Raw genomic sequence first — 14,197 nt, 5'->3', positions numbered from 1 at the left:
TAAGCAGCTAGCTCCCATCTCAAAAAGGATTTCACGCAGGTGCAGTGAGGCTTGGTAGCTCGGCTATGGGCGGATTAACAACACAATGTCAAGATTCAGAAAATTAAAGACTCTGTGGAGAGGGGGGGTTGGGTGAGTCATGCACAGTAAGCAGCTAGCTCCCATCTCAAAAAGGATTACACGCAGGCGCAGTGAGGCTTTGTAGCTCGGCTATGGGCGGATTAACAACACAATGTCAAGATTCAGAAAATTAAAGACTCTGTGGAGAGGGGGGTTGGGTGAGTCATGCGCAGTAAGCAGCTAGCTCCCATCTCAAAAAGGATTACACGCAGGCGCAGTGAGGCTTTGTAGCTCGGCTATGGACAGATTAAGAACACAATGTCAAGATTCAAAAAATTAATGACTCTGTGGAGAGGGGGGGTTGGGTGAGTCATGCACAGTAAGCAGCTAGCTCCCATCTCAAAACGGATTGCACGCAGGCGCAGTGAGGCTTTGTAGCTCGGCTATGGACGGATTAAGAACAGAATGTCAAGATTCAGAAAATGAACGACTCCGTGGAATTTCAAATCCTTGAGCTAGCCTTGTGTGTGTTTGTGGGGGAGGGGCTACAGGGTACAGCTGCATGAAGTTCAAAGATAAAGACATACTTTAATTTCAAAAGGCAGTTCATCATAATAATACACCCCCAAATACAGTACGTAACAAGCACACAAATCAACCATGTGCAGTCAAACGCACAGGGTCGCAGTCAAAAGCTACAGCACAGATTGAATATCATAATACAGTAAGATGGTTTTTGCAGGCTTGTGGAGAAAATAAATACTGTATACTTTAAATATGCAAATTTACAATAACTGCGCGCACACGCACAGACTATGTACTGATGTAGGTTGAACCGCGAAGGTATTATACTTCCAAGACAACAGCTCGCAAACGCGCCCCTGTGTTTTTACATGGCATTGCAGTATTGCAGACAGCGAGAATAAAATGCTAATATCACGAGTGCTAAAATAACGCAATTCACTCCGGTCGAAAAAAAACAAAAAAACTCACCTAACCGGGATAATCTGAGAGCCGCGGATCTAGCTGACTTAGACTCAGGTCGGCCGCCACTGTATGCTGTCTTGAATAAAAGTCCTTGTTCTTTTTTGTATAAAAGTTGTTTTATATAATATTAATTAAATCTATGTCTATATTGAGGGTTATTCACTTAAATCACATTTGGTCCACATTATTATCGATAATATAACTCACTTTATATCAAGTCACTTCATTTATAAACAATAGGGTTTTTATATCTAAACTACTGCTTTTAAGAGTACTTTGGATACCCAGGGATAATACTGTAGACCACCAGATATTTGTTGTATAACTTTTTTTTTGTATTACTTTGTTTGTTTAATAATTTAATTACTCATCGACTGTATAATTATTTATTGAGGGACCCAGGTTTTCACAATTAGTTTATTTATGTATTCATTTATTTATTTATACACAGTTCACATGTCTATTCACTTATTCAGTTTTGTATAAATATGCATAATACCATTAGACAACCATTGATTTGGGTTTTAACATCTCGAGTCCCAAAACGACCTTTTTAGAATGATTTTAAGCCTTTTCCACTTAAAATCATAGATCGTAGGGAGTGTGCTTAGAGGGTAGCATGGGATTGGTTGAGGTTTGTGTATATAACAACAATAGATGGTCCATCCCCCATCTACCGAACCTGAGGAAGCCCAAGAAAGGGCGAAACGCATTTTTCAAAACTCTAAGCCTTTTGAACTAGTGAGGCCACCGTCAAGGAGCAGGGCAAAGGAGCCAATCACCATACACGGACGCGGGTTGAGTGATTTGCGCACCACGCGCCCTGCAAAAAGATTTCCTAAGGACTGGTTGGCGATTTTATTTCCAGCCCCTTTGGTGTTAGACCTAAGGGCTTTTTTCTGTTTTTTATATATGTTTTTTAATAAAGCCAATACGTTGTTTGAACTCAGTTTCCCAGTGCATCTGTAACTTGGTGCAAGCACACGGAGGAACTAATTTACTTCACTTTGGGGATTGAAAGAAAAGATACCATTCCACGTGTGAGCTCACACATGGCCGTGTGAGTATTGAAATTTTATCCCCTTATTTACCTAACCCTCATCTCCTTTATTTTAACAGGAGTATCCCTTGCATTTATATTATTTGGATGCGGAGAGGATAGAGATACTCCCTCAAGATTGCACTCACATCTGCCCGTGTGAATGTTTACAGCATATTTTTTCTGCTTTTTATATACTCCCTTTACCTTTTGAAATTAACCATTGATATTTTGAAACTGTATTGTCCCTAAACATTCTGTGTTGCCCATTTATTTGGAGGGGAAATTCGCATTTAACGGTAGCCGGATATCTGAAGAATCCATCATCAAGATCCGAAGAAAAGAAACTTCGCACCAGGAGAACCCAGAAGAAAGAAAGGAAAGAAACCTTGATGTCACAGCATTTACACAAGGCCGTGTAAGTGTTTTTGTTATCTCACACTCTAGCGTCCCCACGTTTATTAGCCCGGGAACTTACATGCCCGAGCTAAATAATTTGTTACCATTTAATATACCTCAACCTGTGCTCCCCCTTTTTTCTCTTTTGTCTCCAGCTAAACTAGGGAGACATGAATCCTATGAGCTGCAAAGGGAGACAGAGAAATGTAAAATCATGTTCCACGACAGGTGGTACAACCTCAGCAGGTTTCAAAAAGTGTTCCATTTTGTCAAACAGTAGGATGATAAATTGTTCTTTTATCAGTCATTAGATATTGGTCAGTCACTGTGAAATCCCAATATTCTGTAATCTATGTTTGTTTCTCCTGTGGTTTATACACTTCTATTTATGGCAATCACAGTGGTGTGGTACTAACACTGGTGATCTTTTTGAGTCCTGGGTAGTTTGGAGAGAGTTATCCTCATATTAGATTGAAAGGGGAAGTTCCCCTCTCTCAGTCTTGGCTTGGGTTTGCTCTTGCAAAATACTACAGTATAATCTGTATAGTGTTGTCACCCATGGACTTTTATAATAACTGCTGCTGGGAATTCTCTGCCAATGGAATGTCCAACAAAGTTTTATAACTTAAGAGATAGGTTAACACTACTAAAATAAGAGTCTAGTAGCAAATCCTAGTTTAAAAAATATATGCATTAATAAAAAATCATATTTGTAAAAATGTTTATGCCCTACTGAATCCAGGAAGCACATTTTTTTATTTTAATGTTACATATGTTTGTCATTGTTTTTAGTGCTTATATACTTCTAAATCACATCTTAGAAATAATATGTGTAAATTTTCTATTAGCATGAAAAGTTGGGATCATAATGATACTGCATATAGATTGCGTAAGTGGGGTATTTAATAATGTCTTTATACAACAATATTGTACATCAGCATCATATCACCCTGTACATTTAATTTATAAACTGTTTTCTAATTTATTTTATTTAAAAAAGTGCAACAACAGATGCAGTGTATTTGCACTAAATTCGTTTTGGGCACAAAGAAACTACAGCTAAATGGAGCCTGACCATGGCAGGATTGCAGCTTTCCCACACCCAAAAGCCCAGTAAACTGGCTGCTCCGAAGGATTTAATGCAGCGGGGGTCCCTGCTTCTAAATGGAACTCCCACTGCTTTAATTATACCTGGCTGGCATCAGTATAAGAGCTGCACAGAGAGAGCAGAGAGAAGCAGTCCCTCTCTCTATGTCTCCCCGCACAGTTCTTATAGCAAATCGTGCTGTTTCTATTATTATTTTTAGTACATAGGATTGAAGCAAGGGGTCTCCGGAGCTGAAACACATTCATTTCAGGTCCAGGAAACCCTTGCTTCCCTAGGTAGAGGCCTCTGTATGGGGTGCTAGTATCTCCTGCAAGTAAATGGCCCGGATCACGGTCCACTTTAACCGGGAAACTTGCAGGAGATTCCTGCACCCCATACTGGGGCCTGTACCTTGGGAAGCAGGGGACCCGAGATCTGAAAGTAATGCAGTTCAGTTTATAGCTATAGCTTTAACAGAGTCTTTTATTTCTTTATCTTTAAATACTGCTCAAAGCTAAATTTAAGACACCATCATACATTAAAGTTATGAGGTGCAACCAAAACATTAGCGCCTTTTTTATCTTTGTAGTACTGTCATCTAAACACACCCTTGGGATACACACTCACTTCACTACTAATTGCAACACTAGCACTTTATATATGTTTTAAGTTTAGCAAAAAACTTTAATAGGGGCCAGGGAGAATCAATGTCTCTGATTTTTATTTAGGGGTTAGAAGTTCTTACTTTCTTTAAGAAGAATTTTTATGTCCAACAATCCTAGATATAGAACTGAATAGAGATGTGCAACATTTTTGCTTAAATTAGGGAAGATTTGTAAAAACGTCAGAGCTCGCCAAAATAAGTCCACCAAATATTAAAAGTCAATGCACAGGTCATCTCACTCTAAATGTAGGGCACATGACCCTTTATACTGTAAACTTTAATTTTTGCAAAATTTTGAACAAACTTACAAAATTGGAAAACTTTTGAACATTTGAAATTCCAGGAAAGTTCATAAAAATGCACAATTTGAGAGACATTTACAGCAACCTGTTAGACCTGTATACATTTCAGGAACCTACTATATGTACTAGGCATTGCATATTGCTTGTTTGGTGCAAAATGGGCGCATTTCAAACTCAATTTTGCTGATGTTTACTAAGCTCAAATGTCTCTATCTGTACCATTTGTGTCAAAAATTATTTTTTTAATTTGTCGTGGCGCACAAAAATGGGCGGTACTTGGTGTAGAGATGTAATTGGAATATACTAAAAAAAATATTTTTTGTGTACAACAAAATCAATCAATCAAAAGTGTATCAAAATCATACATCAAGGTTAGCTTGCGTAAACACTCTTCATAGTGTTAGCGCAGAATGAAGTTTATACAGTATGTATCAACCCAAAAATGTATTTAATGCAACATAGATATTTTATTATGTAAGTCACACAATTTGATTATTTTAACAGTATTACTATTATAAACATTACACTAATAATTAATATGTACTAATGCTAGTTTTAAAAAGAATCATTATCCCTATTAGAATTCTCCACTGTATCTGAAATGAAAGGAGAATTTTCACACATTATTTAAAAAATGCTTATATCTATCTGATTTTAAAGTATTAAACAATATCTGTAGACATTGTTTTGTAAAAGTGTTCAACTTTATCAAGACTATTAAATAAGTCTACATTAGTCACATGTATTAAAAACACAGTGACCCATATTTATATAGCCCATTTGGCTGTATTCTTTAAGATTGTCAGAAGACTATGTACTGTATGTCCCATTCAAGTGTCTTATGGATAAGCATCATGCAGTAAGTATGACGCTGTATCTTTTCCAATGTATTCAGTTGTATTAAATAAGAGAAATGTACAGAAACATACTTTTTCCTAATAACTCAATGTGTAGGATGCACACAAACACCTAAATAAAATCCTTCATTGACAAGAATCTTGTTTTCAGTATAAATGTAAAAATTAATGAAGCATGTTGATATTAACACAAGTATTGATAACCTTCCATGAAACTAATATAGGGCAAGTGGTTGTCTAAAAGGATTCTAATGATTCGTTTGGACTGTTATGTTCTCATAATGACTGGTGGAAGATTTATATGCTTTATATGAGTATAATTAGACACCCACAAACCCTTTTGACCCTGATTAGGTGAAGAGCTCTTCTGCTTTTTGTCTCAGCAGATGAATCAATACTCACACATTTTACCACTGTAGAGTGAAATTGAGGAAATGAGAATCTGATAATTTTGCTCCCTGTGTAGTCTAGACACAGTAAAGCAGGTTTAGTCTTTGACAGGAAGATCTATTTCCAGTTTCTAGAAAGCTAATGTGAATTTTGAAACTTCTCCTATTATTGATTTTCAGTTTTGTTCAAAACACAATGTAATAGAAATATTGGTGCCAGTGAACAAAGTCAGAGAATGTCTGTCTCACAATTCAGTGGAATTACAGTTTTTTTTTATCACTTCTGCACGAGATGCTTATGGAAAATGATAAACAATAAAGGAATGACTAGGTTACATAAGTGAAAGAGAAAATAAGGCTTAGAAAAATAAATTAAAAGGATCAATTATCACAAATATAAATGGAAACTGATTATTTGTCTTCTAAATGTGACCGCCCCATCTCATTATTCTAATTTAAAAATGTATATTTTAGTATGTCTCTCGATAAGTAAATAAGTCTTAAACATTCACAATTAACGGGATGATACAAGACACCGTTGCCCATATGATAAGTAACTATTGATATATATATATATAATTATTTTAAAAATAATGTATAATAAGTTTTATATTGTATTATATGCCGTTTTTTAAAGGGAAATAATATGACTTCTCTAATTACAGTAGATTTGAAGTACTGCAGGTTAAGCAAATTAAAAAAAGAGTTTTTATTACACACCTTTGGAATGCCCTTCCCCCCAATATCTGACATGCATAATATCTCTCCACTTTTAACATATATCTTAAAACACACCTCTTTAATCAAGCATATGGGTAGCACTGTTGGCGGATACTGTACATCTCATATGCACTGACCATATAAAAAAAATCCTATTCTTTTTATTAAGTATTGCAGTATCAATTTTAACAAACAATAAACCCATATCAAATGTATCAAACATTCTTAGTCAAAATGTTAGTAATAAATAACACACATAGAAGTAGAGGGCGAAAGAAAGCAAGTTAAATGTAAATAAACTAAAATAATATTACACTAAAAGAAAAAAAAGAGGAAAGACTGATTCCAGTATATTTCTTTTGCTCCCATTCAGGAATGTCGTGACACAAACCAGTAAACATAATGACGTGCCTTTATTCATATGTTTGAGTATCTTAGATTTTTGCCTGAGTTTTCTAGCTCTTAGAACTTTAGTGTCAATCCGGGAAGTTTATTCAAAAATCTTTGTTATTCAAGCCCTTTGTTCAAATGGGAATGATTCCAGATACTTCTTCCATTTATAAAAAAATATATATCTTAGAACCTTTTTCAATATGTCCCTTCTGTCAAAGTAAATTATTGAAAGCCATTTTGATTCTAATTCCTCTTTCTTTCGATATATGAAATTCTTAACGCCACTCAAACAAGACTCATTCGCAATTGTTCTGTGTACTGAAGTAATTGAATGTCCATTCAGCTTCCACTAAATTAGGCCTAATGCCTGAATTGAAAGTATAGATGTTCAAATCATTTGCTAGAGTACCTGAATATACTGTAAGAGGTTTTGCAGTAACTTAACTGAGAAGATGTGAAGAATAGCTAAAACATATTTGCATTGTATAGGAAACAGTAATAAACAATCACTTGAAGTTGGCTTCAAAATAACTGCTGACATTGTTTCCATAATGCCTTATGGCAAAGGCACTGATTGATTTGTTAACTAGGAAAGGTGGACTTTATTACATATTAAAGGCTAAAGCAGTAAAATTCTGGGCATTATTGAAATCCCTGCTCTTTGATTGGTTAAAATTCCGGGCATTATCCAATCACTAATGCCCAGAGTTTTTGCAGCTTGTATTGTGTATATTTTCAATGTGTTTATTTCCAGCCAATCAGCTTTCAGAACAGCCCTGTGACAGGGCAGGGGATTGGTCAGGAAGTATCAGCCACGGGTTGACTCCTCCGCCTCCCTCGTGAAACAGAGCTGACTGATATTGACTGAGTGACTGAGGAGATTCAGTTGAATTGGGGGGAAAGGGGGAGAGTCTGCAAAGTAAGTAAGTGGCTGTCTGCAGTTTGTTTGTGGCTGCAGTTTCTGTGTGTGTCAGTAGCAGTATTTATGGGTGTAGCAGCAGCAGTGTGTGTGTGGTGTGCTGTATGTGTGTATAGCACCAGTTTGTGTGTGTGTGTAGAGCTGCTGTGTTGTGTGTTGAGCCGTGTATTTGTTGAGCTGCAGTGTGTTTGTGTGTGCATAGAGCTCCAGTGTGTGTGTGTGTGTGTGTGTGTGTCAGTGTCAGCAGCAGTGTTTATGGGTGTCGCAACAGCAGTGTGTGTGTGGTGTGCGTGGTGTGCGTGGTGTGCTGTTGTGTTGTATGTGTCTGTGTAGCAGCAGAGTTTGTGTGTAGCAGCAGTTTGTGTGTGTGTGTGTAGAGCTGCTGTGTTGTGCGTAGAGCTGATGTGTTTGTGTGTGTGTGTGTAGAGGTGCTGTGTGTGTAGAGGTGCTGTGGTGTGTGTGTGTGTGTGTGTGTGTGTGTGTGTGTGTGTGTGTGTGTGTGTGTGTGTGTATAGAGCTCCAGTGTGTGTGTGTGTGTGTGTGTGTGTGTGTGTGTGTCAGTATCAGCAGCAGTGTTTATGGGTGTAACAGCAGTGTGTGTTTGTGTGTGTGTCGTGCTATGCTGTTGGGTTGTATGTGTGTGTAGCAGTAGCAGTAGCAGCAGCAGAGTTTGTATGTAGAAGCAGTTTGTGTGTAGAGCTGTTGTGTTTTTTGTATGTTTGTGTGTGTGAATGTAGAGCTGCAGGGTGTGTGTGTGTGTGTGTGTGTGTGTACACAGAGGGGGCGGCAGTGTGTGGATATAGATAGCTGCAGTTGGAGTGTATATAGACGTGGTTTAATGTATTTACCATTTTATTTTAATAAAAAAATCTATATAACTATACAAATGTGTCTATTATTTATGAAAAAAGCTTACATTTAGCCTATAATAGTAATAATCCCCTCAGAACAGGGCATTACTGGCCAATAATGCCCAGGCTGGGTTAAATTCCCTCGGCTTCGCCTCGTGCCTTCAACTCTTCCAGCCAGAACAATATTGGCCAGTAATGCCCTGTTCTTCAGGGATTATTACTTAAATAGTGGAATAAAGAATATTGTCTTTAACAGAAGGAAATTAAGGAAATAAACCCTAATCATGTGGAAACAAAGTGATTACAAAGATGAAAAACTGAATCACCTTTATTAAAAATGTTGTGAACTACACAGTTTTCAAGTTAGGATTTGTTTTCCTACAATATGCAAAAAAATGTTCCCGTATGAAGGGATCTGGTAAAAATATGCACTTCTTTGGTTGCAGGTACAATAGATAGAACTGATGCCAGCAAATACGTTTGTGTATAGACTCCATGGTAAAAATGTGCAGTTTGCAGTATGTTTCTAGATTTGGGCAGATTTATTTTGTGGATTTGGATCTACCGCAGACCAGTCATTTCCTTTGGTCGGTTGATTTCAGCAAATCAGTCTCAGAAATGGAGATTCGCCTTTTGCGGATAATTTTTTAAACACCGACAAAAATTGGATTTTATACATTTGGCAGTGGATTGTAGAGTCCGTGAATTGATTGTTAAAATCAACCAGTGGATTGTATCCATTCGCGGTTTTTGGATTAACCCGCGTGGATTAAAACTATAACAATCCGTCAACAGATTTTACACGGTGGAACAGATTTTTAATGGTAAATTCAGAAAAATCCGGGCAATCGATTTGGACTGATTCTGATCTCTAAGATTACCCAGATATGGATAATAGCTAATTTGCCCATTATAAAATCAAATATTAGCCAGCTAGCATAAACAAAGAAAATAAAAAAACTTTCTGCTTACCCCTGCCATCATGAAGGGCTTCCTTATCAGCATACTGCAGGGCCATGTCCTCCATAGCCAGCAAGATTACATAAAAAATACAATCTAATGGGCCTAACCCCATAATCACCGTAGCGATTAATAACCACTATAGTAATTAAGGGGTTTACCCCCATCCTCCGCTACTCACCTAAGAGGCCTAACCACCCACCCCGGACCTAGAGGAGACACAAAACAATCAAACAAAGACAACCCAGAGACGGGATAGAGTCTGATAATAAATCCATAAAATAAAGCTGAACCCCATTATAATGTGGTGCTCGGGGTCCATGCGATGCCACCGCGTTATATCCCGGGATCGTTTAAATAAATGGCCGCCGCGATCAGGGTTCCGCGTCCACCGAGGAGGAGAGAGCTGGGATAGCTCTGTGCTACACCTCCCTCCTGCTGTCCCTGTCTGTCTCTCCACCCTCCCCCTGTGTCTCCAGCAGTCAGAGAGCTGCAGGCAGTGCTAGTAGTAAGGTGATTCTGCGCGGCTCAGGGCTGCAGCCTCCCCTCTTCATACATATTCTAATCACGTGATCTCCCTGGCCACTGATCACCCCACACAGCAGCTCCTCATCAATTCCCTCACACTACAAAACTTTTCATGGATGCCGTAAGAGCATGCTTGATCTGCACACCCAGGTAAGTGCAAAGTGTCCCTGATCACAGCTCCAGCAGTGAGTGAGGCTGAGAAGTCACACACACACACACACACACACACACACACACACACACACACACACACACACACACACACACACACACACACACACACACACACACACACACACACACACACACACACACACACACACACACACACGGTAGGGAGTAGAGGAGGGAGCTGTGCAGGAAGCCAGTGTGCACCTCTGCAAAGGGCTGCTGCTAGCAGAAGGCATTATGTTCTCTGGGTTGACGTCTATTGACATCAGAGATGCAGGAGGTCTCCTGGACGGGGCTTTTTTTTCACAGTTCGCTTGCCAGAGAGAGAGGGAGATAAGAGGGAGAAAGTGTGTAGCTGCCTGTTAGCACAGAGAGGTCAACGGCAATGAGGAGAAGCTCATCATATAGGAGAAGCTCAGAGAATAACAGACACAGACAACAAACCAGTTCAGCACATATTATTGGGCTCATAGGGTTGCTGCTGTAATATCACTTGTCCCCTTCTTATTATATTATCTGGGTTCTTTGTGTTTGTGCTGATATATATATATATATATATATATATATATATATATATATATATATTTATTTAGATATATACAGTATATATATATATAGATCTATGTATGTAGATGTATATATAACATTTATTTACATATGTGTGAGTGAGTGTGTGTGTGTGTGTGTCTGCATCTCCGTGTGTCTCTGTCTCTGTGTGTGTCTGTCCCCGTGTGTGTCCTAGCAATAAAGCTTTGGAAGACTTTTTTTTGAGATTTTCTAAATTGGGAGGCATGCTCAGTCTGCGTTATAAGTGGATCAACATTCTAGCGGATTGCGCTATAACGGGGTTGAGCTGTATCATCCCGAATATTTAGACTGAAGTTAAACCATTAAATTAAGGATTTATCATTTGTACCCACTGCCCTTAGCTATTCTCCTAGGCCACGTCTTTAATCCATATGTCACATATTGTAAGGGTCTGGGAGTCACGCCGTCCTCGGCGTGCTCCTCACTCACCTGCAGCTCCGCCGGGTCCTCCCGCGGGACGCAGGCAGCCTCTCTCCGGAACGCCGTTCACAGCTCCATGTGGGCATGCGCGCAAACGCCAATACTCCTCTTCTACTGCTGGGCCGACGGGTACGCCCGGTCATGCGCCCGCAAGCACAGCTACATGGAGGCGCGGCCACACGGAGCCGCACCAACCCCTTAAAGGCACAGCACCTCAAACCATTGCTGCAATAAAATGCAGTCTTACTACTGGGCTTTATGGCTCCTCCCCTGGGACTCATTCTGGACCTATCCCTGCCGTAGCCTGGCCCTTCCACACACCCCCACCTTGCTGCGCTGCCATTGTACCCTCTCTCCTATATATACCTTACAGTGTCACTGACTCGTTGGCTGAGCATAGAACCAGTTGTTCTCATCACTCTCTGCCTCCCTAGTCCTGTCTTGTCCTGTCTTGTTTTGCAGTCTTCCTCGTGTCCCGAACCAGCTTCCGCTACGTCTACTCGCACCTCTGGCATCCCGAACTCGGCATACGGCAACACGACTCTCAGCACCTCTGGCATCCCAATCCTGGCAAACGGTAAATGACAACGTCCCTCTCTCTAACCCCAGACTTGGCAAACAGCACCCTCTACCATCCGTACCTCTCCTGCCCCGATCCGGACTTCCAGACCACTCTACTCTCAAGACGTGCCCTCGTGGCTGTGGGTGGCATTATATCCTATCCCACCTCAGCACAGCGGTCCTGTCTCGTTTGTGGTGAGCACGCCCTGACATTATGCTCAGCCCTACAAACATGGACCCCGCTGAGGTGGAGCGCACGTTAAATGCCCATACTAATCTATTCACCAGGCTAGAGCCTTATCTGGAACAAGCTGATAGGCGAATGGATACGTTCATTCCCTTACCGTTCAAGTCCGAACTCTCAGTCGGCAACCCTCACCCGTGGCTTCCACAGCTTCCGCAACCGCTTTTACAGCACCCCCGTTTGCTTTGGAACCTCGTATTCCGGCCCCCAAACACTATGCCGGGGATCCCCAAGGATGTAGGGGCTTCCTTAACCAATGCCTCATCCAATTTCGACTCTCACCCTCTCGTTTTGTCTCTTCTGTCTCCAGGGTCGGCTATATCGTGGCTCTTCTCATCGACGAGGCGCTGGCATCTCCCATCTGGGAACAACAAGGTCCTCTCACACAGGACATCGATCTATTCGTCTAGGAGTTCCGAAGAGTCTTCGACACCCCTGCACGGCAATTAACGGCAGCATCGTCTCTTCATCACATAACCCAGGGAGATCGACCCGTCGCCCGGTACGCTGTGGAGTTCCGCACACTTGCTGCTGAGACGGGATGGAATAATGAAGCTCTATCTTCAGCGTTTTGGCAAGGTCTGTCGGAATCCCTAAAGGATGAGCTCGTAGCGCGGGAACGTCCCACTGACCTAGTGGATTTGATCAGGCTGTGTGTTCGAGTGGACCAGCGTCTGCAGGAGCGGAGAAATGAACGTTCTCGTTACCGTCAACGGGTTTCAAGGCATCTTGCTCCATCGTTCATGGCGCCTACAACCCCTTCCGGGGACGCCCCGGAACCAATGCAGTTGGGAGGTAACAAGCTGTCTGCTGCAGAAAAACAACCGTGGCGCAATGCCGGTCTCTGCATGTACTGTGGCAATTCCGGTCACATACCCCAGTGTCCCCACAAGCCGGGAAACGCCAATTCCCAATGAAATCCCGGAGAGTTTCGTTGTGAATACTGACACTTTCTCCCATCGTCAAAGACGTCCTTCCCACCAGGATAATGTTGCCTATAACACTGTCTGGAGAGGTGTTTCACATTCAAGCATGGGCGTTCATTGATTCCGGTTCCGCAGGCAATTTCATCGATGAGACTTTTGCTAGACGGAACAATATTCCATTTATCAGTAAGAAGTCGCCAGTAGTACTGGAGGCCATTGACGGTCGACCTCTACAGCTGGCATTCATCACGCTCCAGATGGTGCCTCTCCTACTGCAGTACATCGACGTTCATACGGAGATAATTACCCTCGATGTTATCCACACTCCCTCGGTTGAGCTGATTTTGGGTCTTCCTTGGCTTCAACTCCATAATCCTCCAGTGGGGTGCTCCTTGTGCCAAGAAATGTACCAGGATTTTCCAGAAGATTGGTGGGTTGTCTACCCTGCCAGAGAAGGTCGACTCCCTACCTTCTGTGTACTGGGAATTCCGTGATGTGTACGACAAAGCACGTTCCGAGGTTCTACCTCCGCACCGTCCTTTTGACTGCCCTATTGACCTACTACCCGGGGCACCTCTTCCCAGAGGACTATCCTATCCTCTCTCTCTCCCAGAGACTAAAGCCATGAACACTTACATTGCTGAGAATTTAGAGAGGGGTTTCATCCGAAAGTCTTCTTCTCCAGTCGGAGCAGGCTTCTTTTTTGTCAAAAAGAAGGACGGTTCTCTTCGTCCATGCATAGACTACCGGGGTTTGAATAACATCACATGCAAGAACCGCTACCCACTGCCCTTGATACCGGAACTCTTCGACCATCTTCAGGGAGCAACTATCTTTTCTAAATTGGATTTAAGAGGTGCCTACAATTTAGTAAGGATACGTGAGGGGGACGAATGGAAGACTGCTTTTAACACCCATGACGGCCACTATGAATACCTGGTCATGCCGTTCGGTTTGTGCAACGCACCAGCAGTTTTCCAGGATTTCGTCAATGAGATTTTTCGGGACATTCTTAACACATTTCTTATCGTCTTCCTAGATGACATCCTAATCTTTTCTAAGTCCCCTCAAGAACACATCAAACACGTTCAACAAGTGCTGTTTCGCCTCTGGGAGAACAATCTCTTTGCGA

Source organism: Ascaphus truei, chromosome 2, assembly GCF_040206685.1.
Source record: "Ascaphus truei isolate aAscTru1 chromosome 2, aAscTru1.hap1, whole genome shotgun sequence".
Lineage (NCBI taxonomy): Eukaryota > Metazoa > Chordata > Amphibia > Anura > Ascaphidae > Ascaphus > Ascaphus truei.
Note: the sequence above shows the minus strand (reverse complement) of the source record.